The following is an 18,986-nucleotide window of genomic DNA, read 5'->3' as shown; positions in this document are numbered from 1 at the left end:
GCGTGGTGAAGATGAGCATAACAGTCTGCAAATAAATAAATAAATAAATATATAAATAAATAAATAAATAAAAAATAAATAAATAAAAATAAATAAAAATAAATAAATAAATATATAAATAAATAAATAAAAAATAAATAAATAAAAATAAATAATAGATAAATAAATAAATAAATATATAAATAAATAAATAAAAAATAAATAAATAAAAATAAATAATAAATAAATAAATATATAAATAAATAAATAAATAAATAAAAAATAAATAAATAAAAATAAATAATAAATAAATAAATAAATAAATATATAAATAAATAAATAAAAAATAAATAAATAAAAATAAATAAATAAATAAATAATAGATAAATAAATAGAGAAATGAATTGTTTAAATATAAAAAATGTGGTGTTGGAAATACCAGATATAAAGGCTTTTATTAAAAAAAGAAAGTGAGTAAAGTTTTTTCCTTTCGTCTGTTTCCTTGCGACGTAGTTAACATATTAACGACTACGTTACACTCTTAAAATCTATAGATCATCCCCGTACAAGTGTATTCTTACGTTTGAGAAAATATCTGCACATTAACAATGTATTTTACGGTAATCGGAAAAAAAATTATTATTTTATAGTTAAATATTTAGAGATTTACAAAGAATCGGCATCGGAATCGGGAATTTAGTAAGAAATCGTTAATTGCATTGGAATCAGGAAAAATATTGGAATCGTCGCATCACTGATAGCAATATGGAACAAGATGGAGAAAGTAGCAACCATAGTTAAATTTAACATCCCTATTTATGGTGACTTAAACATGGCGGAGAAGAAAAGAAGTAACAAGGTTTTATGTACAACGTGAAAAGAAACTTAAGGAGATTTCAATCATTACAATAGTCATTGGAAACACTGGACTCATAAAAGGAACTTTAAAAACTTTCATCGCCTCCGTTCAGTGTTAAGAGACAATACGTTTTGTAAGGGTTTTTGCATATGTAACTGTGAAACAAGGATTGCGCAATCTCTAACCTCACTTCTCTTGAATTGTCACTGTTTGAATCTAATGCCAAAAAGACTCCACGACAACTAGAAACAATGCTGCAATAAACGGAGACCACATACAGCGCTTTGTATTCACAAATGATCACTTATTTAACGCATATCAGGCTTAACATTGCTTAATTGCGGTGATTTAATGATAACCGGTGTGATACTATGATTATGCTATAACTGGTGAATATACCCAGTGAACCAAGTGTAAGAGATATCCAAACAACTATGATTAAGGAGAATGTTAGAATCTTTAAAAACCTCTTGATGAGAGTCTTTGAAAGAGTGTGTGAATGTCTGGAATCCAGTAGGATGTCCCATCCCTGGCAAAAACAAAAAAAGAAAAAAAATTGGGAAGACATAAAAGGAATGATAGAAAATTGCTATAAAATCGAAACAGTAAAATATTTTCTAACATATTTTGTTTTTGAATTTTGAAGATGAGTATTGCTAATTCGTGTGTTTACCCACTAGATTTTTTTTTTTTACTATTTTGTCACCATTAATCAAGGCCAAGAGGCATTCAAGAACAAGGATTGATAAAACAAAAACGATTGCCAACTGAAACATGATGAACACTATGAGAGTACTAACATTAAACAATAGTATGAATTGACTGCTTATTGATTGTGGATAGATTTATGAGAATAATTTGTTGACATTTGAAAACGAACACATTGTCATCAGCAGGGCAGTAATCCCACGATAATTTCGTTATTCGAGTTAGCAATGGTTTATATTGAAAATGCACGTGCTTGATGAAAGAGTGACTACCACATTTGGGCATAGAAAATATATTTGTGTGAAATTCCCAGTCATGTTTTGCACACAATAGCAATTTTCAGATAAAGAGAACATGGCCTGTACTTGATAAGGTCAGCACGTATGCTTTCTTACGAACTTACACTGGTTTTGTGAAAGTCGTTGTCGCCAAGGACATTGAAGATAGACACACGTTCAATCATCTCATTACTCGTCATATACAATATTTACCGAGCGAGAGAATTAAGTTTTGTGAGTAAAAAATTGAGTATCGCTTCTTGTCACCAGGCATTCCTCATAGCGTTTTTAAACTAAGAGTGTCATTCCTATTTTTTTTTAACTCCAAAAGTTGAAGAGCTACAAAAACGAGAGTGATACCATTAAAACGAGCAACCTTTTGTGTTCCAAAATTTATTTTTCTACATAGTCACCACCATTCTCAATTCAATTTTTCCAGGGATGAATGATGGCTGCGCATGGGCGTCCAGTTCCCGCTTTGTTATATGAGGGTCATTGCAAAAGTAAAACTCCTATATTTTTAACTCAAAAAGTTGAAAAACTATGAAGACGAAGGTGGTACAATTAAAACGAGCGACCTTTTGTGCTCCAGAATTTATTTTCATACATAGTCATCATCATTCTCAGTCACTTTTTCCAGGAATTCTGCTTCTGACATGCGTCTATGACAGGGGTTGCTTTCTTAGAGTCTCACACTGTCAATATCTGCAATAGCAAGATGAAACTATCAGCTCATAAAGTTCACTCATCATAATAATTTAATTTGCAATCCTCTCTGATCCATTTGGGTGGAATAAAAATAGGAGGCATTACTTTTAGAATGTCCCTCGTCCTAATGCCTCACCACTTACTCAGACCAAAATCCACTTAAGGATAATGTCAATCAGCTTTTCAAATGTATAATGGAACAGTAAGTCATAGACTATCAAATATGACTATACAATTTCTGTTGGTTAATTAATCAGTTAATCAATAACGCTTGATAGTTAATTATGAATTAATAAAAACATACCTTGCTTGTTTCAAATAAAATTCACATGGAAGTCATGTCGATGGTTGACAAAATGATAAATCAATTAACACGTAACATGTTTTAGTTTTACACACATAGACACGTAGAGATCCGTCTGCATTTATTTACATGTTTAGAACAAAAAAACAGGTATATGTAAACACTCGTTTTATATAAACAAATAAAAGATAACTCCAAGTTACTCAACAGCTTAAATAAAACGTTAGCATAAACCCAGACAAGAGGAGGCAATTCCTTACATGGTCCAAGAGACACAACTGTGGCCGTCTTCACAGCGTAAAAAACTAAATTGACAAATTTCCAATAAATTCTACAGCTATGTACCTAGAAAACGGAAGTATTACACCTAATGTAGCTATATGGGACAAGAAGGAGAAAGAAGCAAACTTAGTAGAAGTCAGTGTCCCCAATGATGCTGGGTTAAACAGATCTGAGAGAGAAAAAATAACAAAATGACAAGGTCATATGTACGACATGAAAAGAAATTGGAATCTTAGGAAGATCTCTATCATTCCTGTAATTATAGGAGCAAGTGAACTCATGAAAAAGAATTTTTAAAACTATCAGGCAACTATACCCGATGAACAAAGTGCAAGAGTGATTTCAATAATTGCACTTAAAAGGGCACTTATATTCTTAAAAAAAATATCTCTTGGTTGGAATGTATGAGATTGCAGGTAAATGTCTGGCATCCGGTAGGATGCCCCTTCCTCAGCTCGAACAAAATAATAAGAAAATAAAAAAGAAGGCTTGAAAATCTATTTCGTACTATTATATAAAAGGAAATTTGTCTTTGTGTGTGTGTGTTAGTTCGTTCCCTATGGACTCCTAAACGGCTGATCCAATTTATTTAAAAATTCACACAAATGTACTTTATATGCCTGGCAGTGTTCTACGATAGGTTTCGGAATGTTTTCAATTAGTAATGATAATAAAAATATTCAATGAAAGAAGGAACAGGCGATTTTGACTAAAGTTAACGCCTTATACAGCCTAACATCATAAATGCACTTTAGAAGTTTTATTATCGCACAAGCAGAAATGTCCGACGTATAAAACCATCAGTAGGCTCTTTGACATGACAGAGGCGCGTTCAAAATGAATGCTTGTGATTAGTTTGTGTTTGTTTTTAATTTATGAAGCTCAATGTAGCATATACAAATAAGATATTTTTTGTGTCAATTATGACAATATGACCACATTATATTATTAAGTTGGTATGGCTTTAATGAATCAAATATGGCGTGACTATCACAAAACACAATCGCAACTACTCTTCCGACTTTTTTGGATCTATGTAATCTTACCCATACTCCTTTTAATTTCTTTTATAGTTGATGAGTTTCTATTCTTCTGATGAGTCAGGGCAGGGGGGTATTAAAAATGACAATTATATGAACGGTTCTGCGCAGGAGAATTAAGTTTTGTGAGCAAAAATTTTATTCTCGTTTTTTTTGCATTTCTTCTGAGACACAAGATCGGAAAGGTGGGTCAAATTATTACATTTTTGTGAACCATTTTGTTCTGGATTTTATGCTGCTAAAGGGTCAAAATCAAAAAAAAAAATTGGAACTTTTCAACTAAATATATTATTTGTACATATGTGCAAATATATACTCGGGTCACTTAATTTTTAACTATTTCTTATTCATCTGATAATAGCTCAAACAGTAATGGCTAGATATATGTTTTGGTTTTGATTCTAGCTGATGGAACCCAAGTAATTTTTTTAATTTTTGAAATTATTACTATATATTAGGTACAATTGATCTATCTATCTATCTATCTATCTATCTATCTATCTATAAAAGTGAAAGTGTGTGTGTGTGTGTGTGTGTGTGTACATTTCCCTACGCAATAACTCTGTCAATTTAAAGTCTACAGATTCGAAATTTGATATACAGGGTACTGAGATTTGGGGAAATCGACGTGATCGGTTTTTGGCCAGAAATTTGGCGATTAAGGGGTCAAAGTTCAATGATTTGACCTTTGAGAACTCTACCAAACTCCTCCGACAATTTTGGGTCTAAACGCTTGAAATTTTAGATATAGATTCCTTGGACATGGATCTAACTTAATAACTTAATTTGAGCCCAAAACAATAAATTTTAAGAGGTCATAATAGGGGTCAAAGTTTTAAAAAAATTACCTCTGCGGTCTCTACCAAATTACTCTGACAATTTCTGGTCTAAACATTTGAAATTTTGCATAAAGAGTATTCAGAGATAGGGCAAGCTTTTTAATCAGTTTGGGTCGAAAATCTTTAGTTACCAATATATAAATGTATGTATGTACGTATGTATGTATGTATGTTATGTCAGGTCATGTCATATGCTACTGGTACTATGTAACCCAGTACTACCTGCCTAATGGTCGGGTCACCGGCGACTAAACTGGTTCCCCCACCAGACTTGTTTGGTGAGGAAGGCGGCTAGTCTTCCTCAAGGATGAAAAACAAGACCTTCCAAAGGGCGAATGAACTCTTTTTCTGGGTCAACGGCCAACTAGCACCGTGTATATTTGTAGTTGTGTGTGTGTATATGTGTATTGGGGTGGAGAGGGCTCCCCTAAGCCGTGGTGAAGGCAACCTTTCTAGGAGAAGCAAATCTCTGATTTAAAAAACCATAAAGCGGAAGACCAGTACCCGCATTAAGCTGGTCTGCAGTTTACTTTGTTGCTGGCTATCTTGCTCTTGCTTGTTGCTGGATCTCAACATTTTGAACCGAGAGAGAGACTTAGCTGTCGTACAAAGCTAAGACTCTGTAACATCATATTTGTATAGCTACTCCCTCAGACATTTGGGCTCATGGATTTTAAATGTCTGAGGGAGTGGCACTCGTCTGACAAGACGTTGCAATCATCATCATCATGTATGTATGTATGTATCTTTGCATGTCTGCCAAAAACTTTCGACAGAGGCGACGGATTTTACCCAGATCAGTACAATATCGTTTTGAAGTTCCACCTTTCAGATGACAAATATCGAAGAATTGGCTAAAAACATTAACATCTTCACCTTCAATTGGGCAGTTTTTCTACACGGGGGTTGCTTTTTTCGCCTTCGATTGTCTAGCCTTAATTTAAACCTACGTCACTTCCGGTTTGGCGGTAGTCGTAACAGCAAAGACGTCAGGGTTTTTCCCCATTCTTTTCCTCCTTCACGGTAGGGGTTCGAGCCTGCCATCCTACTACCTCTGTTTTTTTTTTTTTTTTTTTTTTTGCTCAACATACACATCCAAACACTCGGGCAACGCCTGGTACCCATGCTAGTATAGTATATAATAATCGCTATAGAATTGACTTTAATAATAAATACAAAAACTGCATAAATGAAAATATTATATTTAATATTTAATATTTTATGACTGGGCAACGCCGGGCAGCTGGCTAGTATAATATACATAATATACATAGTGTTGTTGAGGAAGGCCACACAAGACTACTTGAGAATTATGTGGATTGTTTTATCGTTAGACATCAAAATTGACAGACCTTCGTGTCTTTATTTGGAGTGGACATTAATTTTGTAGAATCTTAAGAAGCCTGGTTTCTTCATATCGGACTGTCGTATCCAAGCAACATTATTGTTTCAAAGAAACCAACCAACTTTATAGATGGTTATTTCTCTAAGCTAAATATGCTCCCATTGCAGACCTTCCGTCTGTAGCAAACATTTATGCATCCGATTAAACATGCAGCATTGTGCATGCTTACAATGCAACAGAAATCTAATAAAAGTATATGAATAGTAATCCTGGTATGATACAGAAGATGCTTCATAAACTGAACAGAAAAAATTAATCAAGAAAATGGATAAAACAACTAGGAAATCTATAACTATGCACCAACTACTGCATCTGGATGATAATCTGGATGTAATACGCAAAAAGGAACAGATTAGGTAAATGACGTATAAGTATCGAAAGTTGCATAGATGACGCAGTTATGAATGAATAAAAAAGAAAAAGGGGAAGCAATGTGTTCGCCACTGGAACTTTGTTACGTGGTATAATTTTCTCCAGTGACACCATACTGAATGTGTTTGTCATTAGATCTTTATCACAAAGTAGACTTTTTACTCCTACAACACTATGAATGAAAAAGAAAGCCTGTCGCATGTGGTCAATACTTGTAAATATTGTTCTTCTGGTGTCTACTTGATCTTCTGCTGGCAAAACCACTCGGCTGCCGATATTCAATTATAGTAAAGGTTTATTACAAAAATAAATAAATAATCACAAGAAATTAAATCTAGCGAAATGTGTTACTTGCGTACGCGTGAATGAGAGGAGCGAGAGAGAGAGAAAGGGTGAGAGAGATACAAAGTCAGGAGGAAGAGAAAGAAAAACAGGCGGATAGCTTATCTCTCTACACTAAGCTGCACAGTGCACGCGTGACATCCATTTGAAAACGGAACCCTGGACACGTCTTCTCTGCTTGAAGTGTGGCTAGAAAAAGAGACAATAAGTCTCCGTCCGGAAGTCATGCGGTTTTATCGATTTCCGTTCTGGAATCACCTCTGACTCTTAATTATCAGTCAGACGTTACTCTTCAAACACGGGCATTCTTATGTAACAAAATAGATTAATTTATACGTTTATCGTGACATTTTAAACAGGTAAAAGTGTTCTCGAATCTATCTGAAATGATATAAAAAAATATATTTAAACGATCGAGAAATATATAAAAAAAAAAAATGTGGTGTTTTAAATAATTTTTATTTCTACTTACATTTTCCAATGATTGATTTGATTTTTGTTACTGAAAACCAAACTCTTATTTTTATTAAAAAGAAAAAAAAACGAAAACTTAAAAAAAAAAACAGTTTCAGAACCATAAAAGTATACAGGTCAGTGGAAATTGTATTTTATTGCATTGAAGTTATCTATTGCATCTTTTGTTTATTTTTGAGTTTTTATCTATTATTTACTGCAAGGTTAATTATGTGTTGACAAGACAGAGAAGATTGACACTTTTGCATAGTTTAAGGTTAGCGAAGTGTAAGTTAGTCACATACTTTCTCAGCTTTTGTCTTTTTTTTTACATGGTGGTCACCACTTATCAAGGCCCGGAAGCCACTCAGGGATAATGGTTATTACAAGTACAGTACGTTAGTGTGGAGATTTGATGAAGTGTTTACTTAAGGGGGCGGTTCATTAGGAATTTGTTAACGTTGGACTTGAAGACAGCCAAGTTGTAGTCAGGTGGGAAGCAGGCAGACGGAACAGAGTTCCACAGGCGTGCAGTTCTAAGAAAGAAGCTTTGTTCATGGAATCCACGTTTTGATTTAGGCACAGATAAAGAGTGGGGGAAATTTTTCACAGTGGATTCAGCTAGACGGGTGTTTTTTGTGAAAGATTGGCGATTGTCTGATGATGATGATGATGATGATGATGATGATGATGATGATGATCTATCTATCTATCTATCTATCTATCTATCTATCTATCTAGTTAGTTATCTTTATCTAGTAGTTGATTCTTTTAGTCAGCAATCTTAATTAGGTCTGCAGTTCTGTCGGCCTGGAAGAAAGATTTCAAAGAAACAACGATACCTTTTATAAGGTTCAAGTGTTTATTCATATTTCTGGAAAACGAAAGTAGCAAACCGTGGTTAATTAAAGTACTGAAAATCGCAACTTTCCCGATGGGTCTGGGATGGGAGCATGCCCACCAACTGTTAAGATACCGACCGGAGTTCAGGAGAGCGATACAGGAATCTCTAAGATTTTCTAGCAATGATGTCACTTCAAAGGACTTGCGTACCTACCGTGTATGGGAAATGAGCGCCCATCTCACCGAATTGTCGTGAGAAGAGCGACAAACAGAAACCCCACGGTCGATAGGGGAAGGAAAGTAAGGACCGGCTACTCCATTATGCAACAATATTTGATAAATATATGAGTTTTCTATTTAGTTTAACTTGCGTGCACGGTTTTTGCGAATTCGTGCTGGTACGTTAAAGTTTAATCTCTGTGATCATTAAAAGATACTTTGAGTCAAATTTGTAAACATGATTGATTCAAATGACGACAAACTTTCTAAATGTGCCAGGATATCAATTCAAGGCAAAAAGTCACGTGAATAAATGATTAATGCTGTTTAAAAAGAATAGTGCTATTATTATACTCAGTAGCACCCGATAAAATAAAAGTACATTTTTATTATTACTATTTATTTATTTATTTATTTATTATTATTATTATTATTATTATTATTATTATTATTATTATTATTATTATTTATTTATTTATTCATTTATTTATTTTTTGTAATTAAAACACATTTTATCTGGGTATGATCTTAAAGTGAGTTCGATAGTGATGCCCTAATTTAGTTCTGGAAAGTGTGAAGTTAACCCTTAGTAACCATTACTTCAAAATCCACCCTGGCCCATAGCGGTAGTATTGTTAGGGTCCTATCTACAGGTTAAATATAAGCGTGCTTCTCCTGCAGATACTTCCACGAAATGTGCTCTGATTAATTATATTGCACTTATAAATAATGGGCAATCAACAATTCTCCCCCTATCTTGCAATTTTGAAGTTGTTTGCACAGCAACTGAGAAAGCTAATCTGCTTACCCTTTGGTTTGCCTCCAACTCTACTTTGGATCCAGCAAACTACATCCTCTCGGATTTTCTTCTGCAGACAGAAAGCACACAAGATGATCTGAAAATCACCCCTTCTCAAGCACATGATATTATAAAAAATCTATACACCTTAAAAGCATGTGAACCTAATCTTATCTTGAATGTACTATTAAAAAATGCTCTGCTGAGGTTGCTCCAGTTCTCTCAAAACTTTTCAACAAATGCCTTAACAAATCTTGCTTTCCTGACTGCTGAAAAACTGCTTCTGTGGTACCAATTTACAAGAATTCCGACGAAAGATCTGAACCATTAAATTATCGCCTTGTTATCCCCCTCCCACTTTTCACCAAAATATTTAAGTCCATAATTAATCAAGTCCACCACCTCACAGCTGCTAAACTTCTATCTGACCAACAGTATGGGTTTAGGAAAGCCCGTTCTACTGCAGATATCCTAACTGTAATCTCTGAACGTACATATCATGCACTGGATAGGTTAGGACAGTAGCCCTAGATATATCTAAGGCATTTGACAGGGTATGGCACGATGGTCTTCTCATGAAAATCAGATCCTATGATATTACTGGATGAATATTTAACATAATTAAATCCTTCTTAAATAAGAGAAGAATCCAGGTTGTCCTCGATGGTCGTATGTCAAAACAATATGATATAAATGCAGATGTACCTCAGGGGTCGATCCTTGAACCGTTATTATTTCTGATAAATGACCTCCCTGATAAAAATGTCTCTGAGATGGGTATATTTGCTGAAGACACCACACTCTATAATAGGCATGAGGGGGAAAATGAATGAATATGTATCCAGGGCAATGGCAGAAACCCTAGAGGAAGACCTCTAGTCTGTTGTGGAATGGGGAATGGGGACATAAATAGATAGTAACATTCAATGCTGTCAAGAGTAAGCTTGTTTCCTTTAATAATACAAGAAACCTTCTCAACCAGTAATAGCCATGGTCAATGATACATTAACTGAAAGTACTTAAAGCTCTTCGGCTTAACGTTCATAGGGAACATGAGTTGGAACAGATATATTGAGGGCATTGCCAAGGATGTTGCAAAGAAGATGGGCTCTCTCTACCATGCTAGAAAGTTACTTACACTTGAGAGTGTCCTGTACCTCTACAAGGTTACCATTCGCCCATTTATGGAGTAGTGTTACCACAATTTTGCTAGTGCATCTGCTACTAGTATCTCCCTCTTAGACAGGGTCCAAAAGATAGTCACCAACCTAATAGGTCCGACACTATCATCTAGGCTTCAACCTCTGTCCCATCGACGAAATGTTGCATCCCTCTACCTGTTTTACAAGTATTTTAATGGTAGATGCTCCGATAAACTACAAGCCCTTGTACCCCCTTGATGTAAATACCCTAACAAACCCGACAAGTAGCAGAATCCCACCCCTACACAGTAGAGATCCCTAGATGTAGGAAAGCCTTCTTCTCCAATAGATTATTCCCTAGAACTACTAGACTTCGAAATTCCCTTCTGACATGCAGAAATTCAAGTGTAATGTAAACAGACATCTTGCTACTCAACTCCCTATATAGTACCCCTACAAATTATGTCCCAGAAAGTACCCCCCCCACATTAAAGTGGCACCGTGCCTTGTTTGGGGTGAAAATGCAATTAAAAAAATAAAAATGGAGGTGAATTTTTGAGGGGGGACGATTGATAATTTATATTATTTGGATGACTTGTATTACTGATTTTGGATATTATTCTTACAAGGTTTTGGTTGATGTAACCTTCGGCCTTCGTTGATGCGTCTTATCAAACTCGGGAATCTTTATGTTATGGATACATGGGACAACAGATAAAGTGCTAAGTTAAAATCAGTCCTAAGTGACAGTCTTTTGGAGATTGAAGGTTTAAATGCAGGCGATACTAAGGATATATTCAAAATTGCTTAGGACTTCTACCTGCTCATAGTTGACAGAATGAGGACAATCTAACCCTTTGGCAAGGGCTCAGTACAAAATTCTATATATAGATTCCCGAGTTTGACATAAAAGTTCCGAAATGTGAATTATTTATCTCCCTCTCACGACGGAATGATGTGACACAAGGGTCGGAAATTAGGATTTTAAGAACCAGTACCCTAGTGGAAAAACACTCTGGCTTGCAAAAAATGCCAGATCCTCCCCGTCAACATTCCCCAGTAGGGGTTCCTCAGGCGATTGGCAATAAACTAACCCCCTTTTAAAGAGAGAAGGCAGAGCCTAGTAAGGTCGACCTCCTAGAACTGCACAGTACCCAAAACATACTTCAGTCAACAAGGAACAAGCCATCTCGATAATGGCTCAGACTCTGCTGATGCTAGTGGCAGGTAAACTCCCTAAAGGAAGTGTGATCCCTTTTGCTAGGGTGCTCAACCCACAAAATGGATAATTTAAAGAAAAAAATGAATGGTAATGTGACAAAGATTTCGGCGAGGGGTGAATAGGAAAGATTTATAATATAAATAAAGTAAAATAAAAAATAAAAAACAAAAGCAAGAAAATTGTAAGTGTGAATAAAAAAAGTGTACATTTGAAAGTAATCTCAAATACTGAAACTTTTATGTTTGAATCATGATAAGAATTTTGTTAAATTCAGGGCATGGACTCGTCCAGACTAAAGTGATAAAGTTTTTTTTTTTTTTTTTTTTTTTTTTTTGCAGTTTATGGCAAACCTTATTATATTACTACATTGATATTAATAATAAAATAATAAAAGACAAACAGGTGTGATGCTGGAAGTTGTGACTCATAAGTGGATGTCTGCGTTGGAACTGATAGAGATGAGGGCAACAGAGAAAGAGGTAGAGAATGTGTGAGAGAGGGAGAAGTAGAGAGTATGTGAGAGAGGGATAGGTAAGGAGTATGTGTGAGAGAGGGAGAGGTAGAGAGTATGTGAGAGAGGGATAGGTAAGGAGTATGTGTGAGAGAGGGAGAGGTAGAGAGTGTGTGAGAGAGGGATAGGTAAGGAGTATGTGTGAGAGAAGGAGAGGCAGAGAGTGTGTGCGAAAAGGGGAGGGGTAGAAAGTGTTTGAGAGACCTTTCTTTTACATCTACAGAGGTATCATCTTCTATACAAATAAAACGGTAGATGTATATGTATGTGTGTGTGTGTCTGTCTGTGTGAAAATATTTAACCGATAAACACTTAAACTACTTGTAATACAACACTGAAATTAATAGGAAATAGTAATCATACATCAAGGATGGTTTATAACGAGTAAAATCTTTGTTTGGATGGATGAATAGCTCATACAGACATCTATCATCATTTTCAATAGAAAATGTTCATTACAAGTTTTCAATATATTTCTATTACTTTCTGCGCATGCTCAAATGCAATTTATACTCTCAAATCGTTTAATATTAGATCTTTCTTATCTGTCTCTTGATAGATACAGCTGCATCGGTAGGGAACGTAGCTGGAGCGCTAAATGTTTCAGTTTCGATTCTAGCTGATGACACCAAAGTCATTTTCTTTTTTACACTTTGGAAATGAGTACTATATATTAGGTACAATATAATATTCAATTAGGAATTTGCACTGTAATAATAAATACGAAATCTGCATGAATTGAAATATATTTAAGAGTATTTTACGATCCGGAAAGGCCTTCCGTTGCTAGTCTATAAATAGAAAATAGAAAACATAAGTTGATTAGTATTGTAAGATATGTTCACACGCAGAAAAAAGGAAGAGCGTTTGAATGCTTACAAATTTCTATATACTCTCTGTACTGGGGTTTATCAAGCCAACCGGGTATTTTTAACTGTAATTAACGGAACAAAAATATCCAACAAATAAATGTTATCAAAGGCAAGATAAGTTACTTCTCTATTTGCATGGATAAGTTTATTTGGGGATTTAAAAGGAAAACCGACAAATTAAAAAAAAAGGGTAAAACATTCAAAAACATAACAAATAAATGTTACCAGAGGCAAGAAAAGTTACTCTTCTACCTACCTGGATAAGTTTTGTGTGCTTTTAACATATTTTAAATATTTTTCCTGTTCAAAAAACAAGTAGTGCCGAGTTGTAAAGTTACACTGACAACAACATAGGTGACAAGAACATGTCATCTTTGGAGTGCCAATAATGGCTCAAAAGTTCAAAAATAAACAAAATACAGATAGAAATTCACCCAATAAGAGTAATCCGACAATTAGTTAAATCACATCCTTTCACAGTCGACGTTTCCAGATAATGTGCGGCTTTCTATTCTAATAGCTTTTTTCTTCAAACTTCAGGCCTTTGTAATTCCCTAACTTCTCCCTGTTTCTCTGGTTGTATTAACATGCAGAAACTTAAATATTATGTGAATAAATATCTCGCTGCATAACTCCTCACATAGGGTGTGGTCTAAAATTCTGACCCTTAATTCTCAGCAAACTCTTACGTCTCAAAAAATCAATGTTTTTAAATTAAAAAAAAATTAATATACAAAAAAAAAAGGAAGAAAACTAAATACCATTTGCTTCTTTTTTACATGGGAGTTATCGCATATCAAGGCCCGGTAGTTACTCGAGGATAAGGCTTAATGAGTGCACAGTAGTCATTAAGATAACAGTGTATTAATAGTTAGTGTTGGAAATGGGGTAGAAATGGATTTTTTAGGGTGCGGCTCAACAAGAACTTGTTTACATTGGACTTGAAGATGACCATATTGCGGTCAACTGGAAAGCAAGCCATCGGAACACAATTTCACAGATGAGAAGTTCTAGGAAAGGAGCTTTGTTCATGGAATTTGCGCTTAGATTTAAGCACATATAGAGAGTGGAGAAAATTGTTGATAATTGTTGTAACTAGACGAATGTTATTGTGAAAGTTTGACTTAACATCTATATATATATATATATATATATATATATATATATATATATATATAGAGAGAGAGAGAGAGAGAGAGAGGATGTATATTGGGGTCAGGTTTGTTGAGGTGGACATTATTGTTTAATACATATATATCTATATATAAAGTCAGGTATCTATATATGTTTATATATTCATAGATATAGTCTTCACTCCTAAATTAATGAACTAGTCATTATGGATTATGGGATATATCATACTAAGCAACACAATGAGTACTGTAGAAATGTTATTTTCTGTAAAGTTTACCATTTTCAAAATGGCCTCATGATGCATACGACTTTCTGCCAAGTGTAGGCAAGCCACTTATTGTTCATACGTTATGCAACTGGTCCTTACAGAAGTTCTTCTCATCTTGACCAAACTGGGTGTTTATAGGAGTTTCTTGTTTTTTGTAATGCACTTCATTTTGGGCTTTGGTGGGGAATAATTGTCCTTGTACAAAACCTGGCTCCTAAGAGAAGCTGACATTCAAAGGATGGAAGTCTTCTTATATCCGACCATGTCCCAAACACCAGAATCCATGCACAATCTTAGCTTTGTAAACTTGAGGAAACAAGAAGCTTTGATGGTTTGTGCACGTCCTTTGACATCCATCAACTGGCCTGATTTCCAAGGCAATAGCACCAACATTGCTACTGGGATGGAGCAAGAAGAGCGGTAGTCAACTTAGGACATGACTCACAACCATCAAAGCTGACTTGTAAGCTATGAGCAGCCCTTACATCTTCGGTGTGCGGTGATGGAATCATGAATGGCTGAATTATGCTGCGAAGATACAGCTGACAGACCTGGATGAACTGCCTTGACTTGTGATGCAATGAATTCATTTGGAGCCGACTCAACCCACCCCGGATGAATGCCGTCACAAATTGCCCTTTGCAACATTTGTCTGAGGAGTAGCAGATGATACAACTGACTTATTTATGAAGAAACAAAGACTTTAATTTTGGTGACTTGAATTTTGTAAGAAAGTGATTTTTTGTGAAATTGAGCATTTTGGTTTAGTACTTGATGCTAGTCAATTGATAGTAAAATAATAAACTGCAACTACACTATAATAGCGAAATTCGAAATTTTTAATATTGAATTTCAAGGCGAACCAATGGTCTCTACTTGTCATGTTACAGTAATGAATATATCCAAAAATTAGAAAAAATGATAAGATAGAAAAAAAAATATTAAAGAAAACATTTTTTAATGAAAATTAGCAAAAGTAATATGTCTGGCTAAAAAACACTGGAGAGTTCCAACAGGAGGTAAATAGCATGTAACTATTCTATAAACTCAATGGTGACAAAATCTTTCAAAAATAAACTGATAACAACATGGCCGACAGGAACATGTCATCTTTGGAGTGTCAATAATGTCAAAAATAGATTTATCAGACGCATATCTTCAAATCGAGGTAGAAGAAAGTAATTCAAAGCTGTTATACATAAATACGTGCAGAGGCCTTTATAAGTTCACTAGACTAGATTTTGGGGCCAAGATCGTGCCTGCTATCTTTCAGCAGGTCATGGACGCCATGCGGAGTGACCTTGATTTTGCAACGGCTTATCTTAACGACATACTAATCACCAACAAATCTGTGACAAAGCATATTATGAGTGTATTCGATAAACTCCAAGATTTTAAAGTGAAGGAAGCGAAATGTGATTTGTTTTTCTATCAAAAATCAAATACTTGTGGCATATAATTAATAAAAAATGTTACAGCAATCAAAGATATACCGGACCCACACAACATCCAAACTCTGCAAAACTTCCTTAGTTTGACAAATTTCTACCAATTTTTATTAAAAATATGCATACACTTCTTAATAAAGACAAAAACCTGAAGTTAGACACAAAAATACCAAGTTGCATTTGAAAAAATAATCTCTGATGCCTGATCTCTCTCTCATCTAAGCTTGAAATAATAGTAGCAAGCATGCCAACACTTATGGCATCGGAGCCTGCATTTTACACAACCTATCAGAGGGAACTAGGAAAGTCATTGTGTGGCCTCTGATCTCGTCTAAGTCACTATCCTGATCGACAATGACCAAATGTGACCTTTTCAATGCAGTAAGATCCGTTAGTTGCACTGTCACACTGGTCAGTCTTCAATTCGCGGCTGGTGCTTATCAGTTCCTGTTACATCAGGTTTGATATTGCCGTTGCCTCACTGGTCAGTCGCATGCTAAGGAAAAAGAAATAGTAACTCACAAGTTGCCTTCCTACTGGAAGCCAACTCAATTCACAGGGGGGATAAAATACAAACTCAGCTTCTTTCTAGTCTACTGATTAATTTAATATATATATATATATATATATACATATATATATATATATATGTGTGTACAATTGTTCTTTACAGTTTACAAGTAATGAGTCCGTATAAATCGACAATTAATCTTTACGCTTTCTCCCTTTCTCATCTTTTTTCTGCCGTGCGGTGTTAGTGGTACAAGGCATCGTGGAGAGTGGGGGAAGAGATAATTCGGCTCTCAAACTCGATTAATCTCAACTATAACTCCTAACTCTCGACTCCCAACTGCCGTTTCTTGGCTCTGCCCATGATTATACATGTTGGGGCAGAGTTGGGTGGTCTCTCCAACCAGTCAACCAAGACAGTGTAAACTTCCACCCTGTTTCGATTGGTCCCCTTATAATTCCCACATGAATTGCACCTGCAAGGTTGCAAGTGGTTTATCAGGCCTCCAGGGTTACATCCGTGATCCCAGGTCAGATGAGGTGTCCTCGAGGTGTAAACATTCATTCTCCAAAATAGGAATTCTCATTATTTGCGACTCATTGAATATATTTTCACTCAACCTTTAAAGTATCATTCTTGTTGATGGATTAAAAGTCATTTATTATTTTATTCTTTTCTTTCATTTGCTGTCGCCCGGGTGCACCATATTAAATAAAGAGTCACATTTACCTGTTTTCTCTAGTGAATTTTAAGTTTTCACTCTCTCTTTTGGGGAGCTCAACCACCCCCTTAAATTCACGGCTTCTGGACGTCTAACTCACCCATACAACGTCTCAGCCTCAACTGACCAGTATATACCACCAACAAACTTATTATTCTGATTTTTTCAAAAACCACTGAAGTATTTGAGATTCAACCATCGCAACATTAAGGACTAACAGCAAAATAAAGGATATGATCATGAATATAAAAGAGCTACTTGTCACATTTGCAGACATGAAAAGGGAGGTCCTGAAGGATGACTTTATCAAGACCACAAAGAATAAAATGTATAATAAAAATTCTAATGTGCTAGAAGGTATTTTTATATAACAACAGGATTGCCAGAGAACTGAAAGGAATGTGAAACATGAAGAAAATTAATATTATACCAATAATTGTAGGAGCACTAGGAACAATGCGGAAAAACCTGGAAAAAAGATTAAGACTATTCCCCCCCACACACACACAAAAAAGATGGTACCAACACGATTAGCAAATTATATAGCAGAAACCTAATAAAAGGTATAAATACATGGGCAGTATCACTAGTAAAATACTCTGGACCGTTCATAGAGTGGACTAAAGAAAAAAAAAACAGCTCGATCAGAAGACCAGGAAACTCATGACCATGCACAATGCACTACACCCGAAGGACAGTATTGACGAATCTACATAAAAAGGAAAGATGGCGGAAGGGGACTGGTTTATATAGAAAACTGCATGCATGACACCAAAAAAGAACTAGAAAAATACTTAATGCAAAACACTGAAAGAATAATCATAGCAGCGAGAGACACTGAAAAAACCAATAAAACAGAAAACAGAGAGACAAAGGATAAGACAAGAAAAGAAAAGTGGGAAGAGAAACAACAACACAGAAGATTCATAAGGATGACAAAACAATGAAAATAAGGAAAACACTTGGACATAGATGCGAAAGGGACACATAAGCCAAGAAACTGAATCCTTAATAACTGCAGCACAAGACAACTCGATAAGAATCGACCACATCAAAGCAGAGATTGATAAAACACAAGAAAACAGTAAATGCAGACTCTGTGGACAAAGAGACGAGACGATAAACTATATAATAAGTGAATGCAGCAAACTGACCCAAAAGGAATACAAGAACAGACATGACCAAGCGGGAAGGGTAGTACACTGGGAATTATGCAAACAACTGCATCTTAAACGTACAGACAAGTGGTACAAACATAATCTATCAACGGTACTTGAAAACAAGAATCACAAAATCCTATGGGACATAGATATACAAACTGATAAACCAATCCAAGCAAGAAGACCGGATGTTGTAATAATTAATAAGAAAGAAAAGTCCTGTTAAATCGTAGCCTTTGCTGTTCCAGGTGACCACAGGGTGAATATCAAAGAAAAGGACAAAGGGAGAAAATACACAGAGCTAGCCAGAGAGATGAAAGGGATATGGGAGATGAAGAAAATCAAAATAATACCTACAATAGTAGGAGCACTAGGAGCAATACCGCAAAACTTTGAAAAAAGAATGGGAGAAATTGGAATCAAAAGAATGACTGGAAAAATACAAGGGACAGCAATAATGAAAACAGTTGAAATATTAAGAAAAATCTTTGAATATGGAAACTAACAAACAGGAGCAATAAGTGTAGACCTGACAAACTGCTGGAGAGACAAAACATGAAGTGCTAC

The sequence above is a fragment of the Euprymna scolopes genome, chromosome 15, assembly GCF_053919585.1.
Source record: "Euprymna scolopes isolate OS-2025 chromosome 15, ASM5391958v1, whole genome shotgun sequence".
Classification (NCBI taxonomy): Eukaryota; Metazoa; Mollusca; class Cephalopoda; order Sepiida; family Sepiolidae; genus Euprymna; species Euprymna scolopes.
This window is presented reverse-complemented; position numbering follows the sequence as displayed.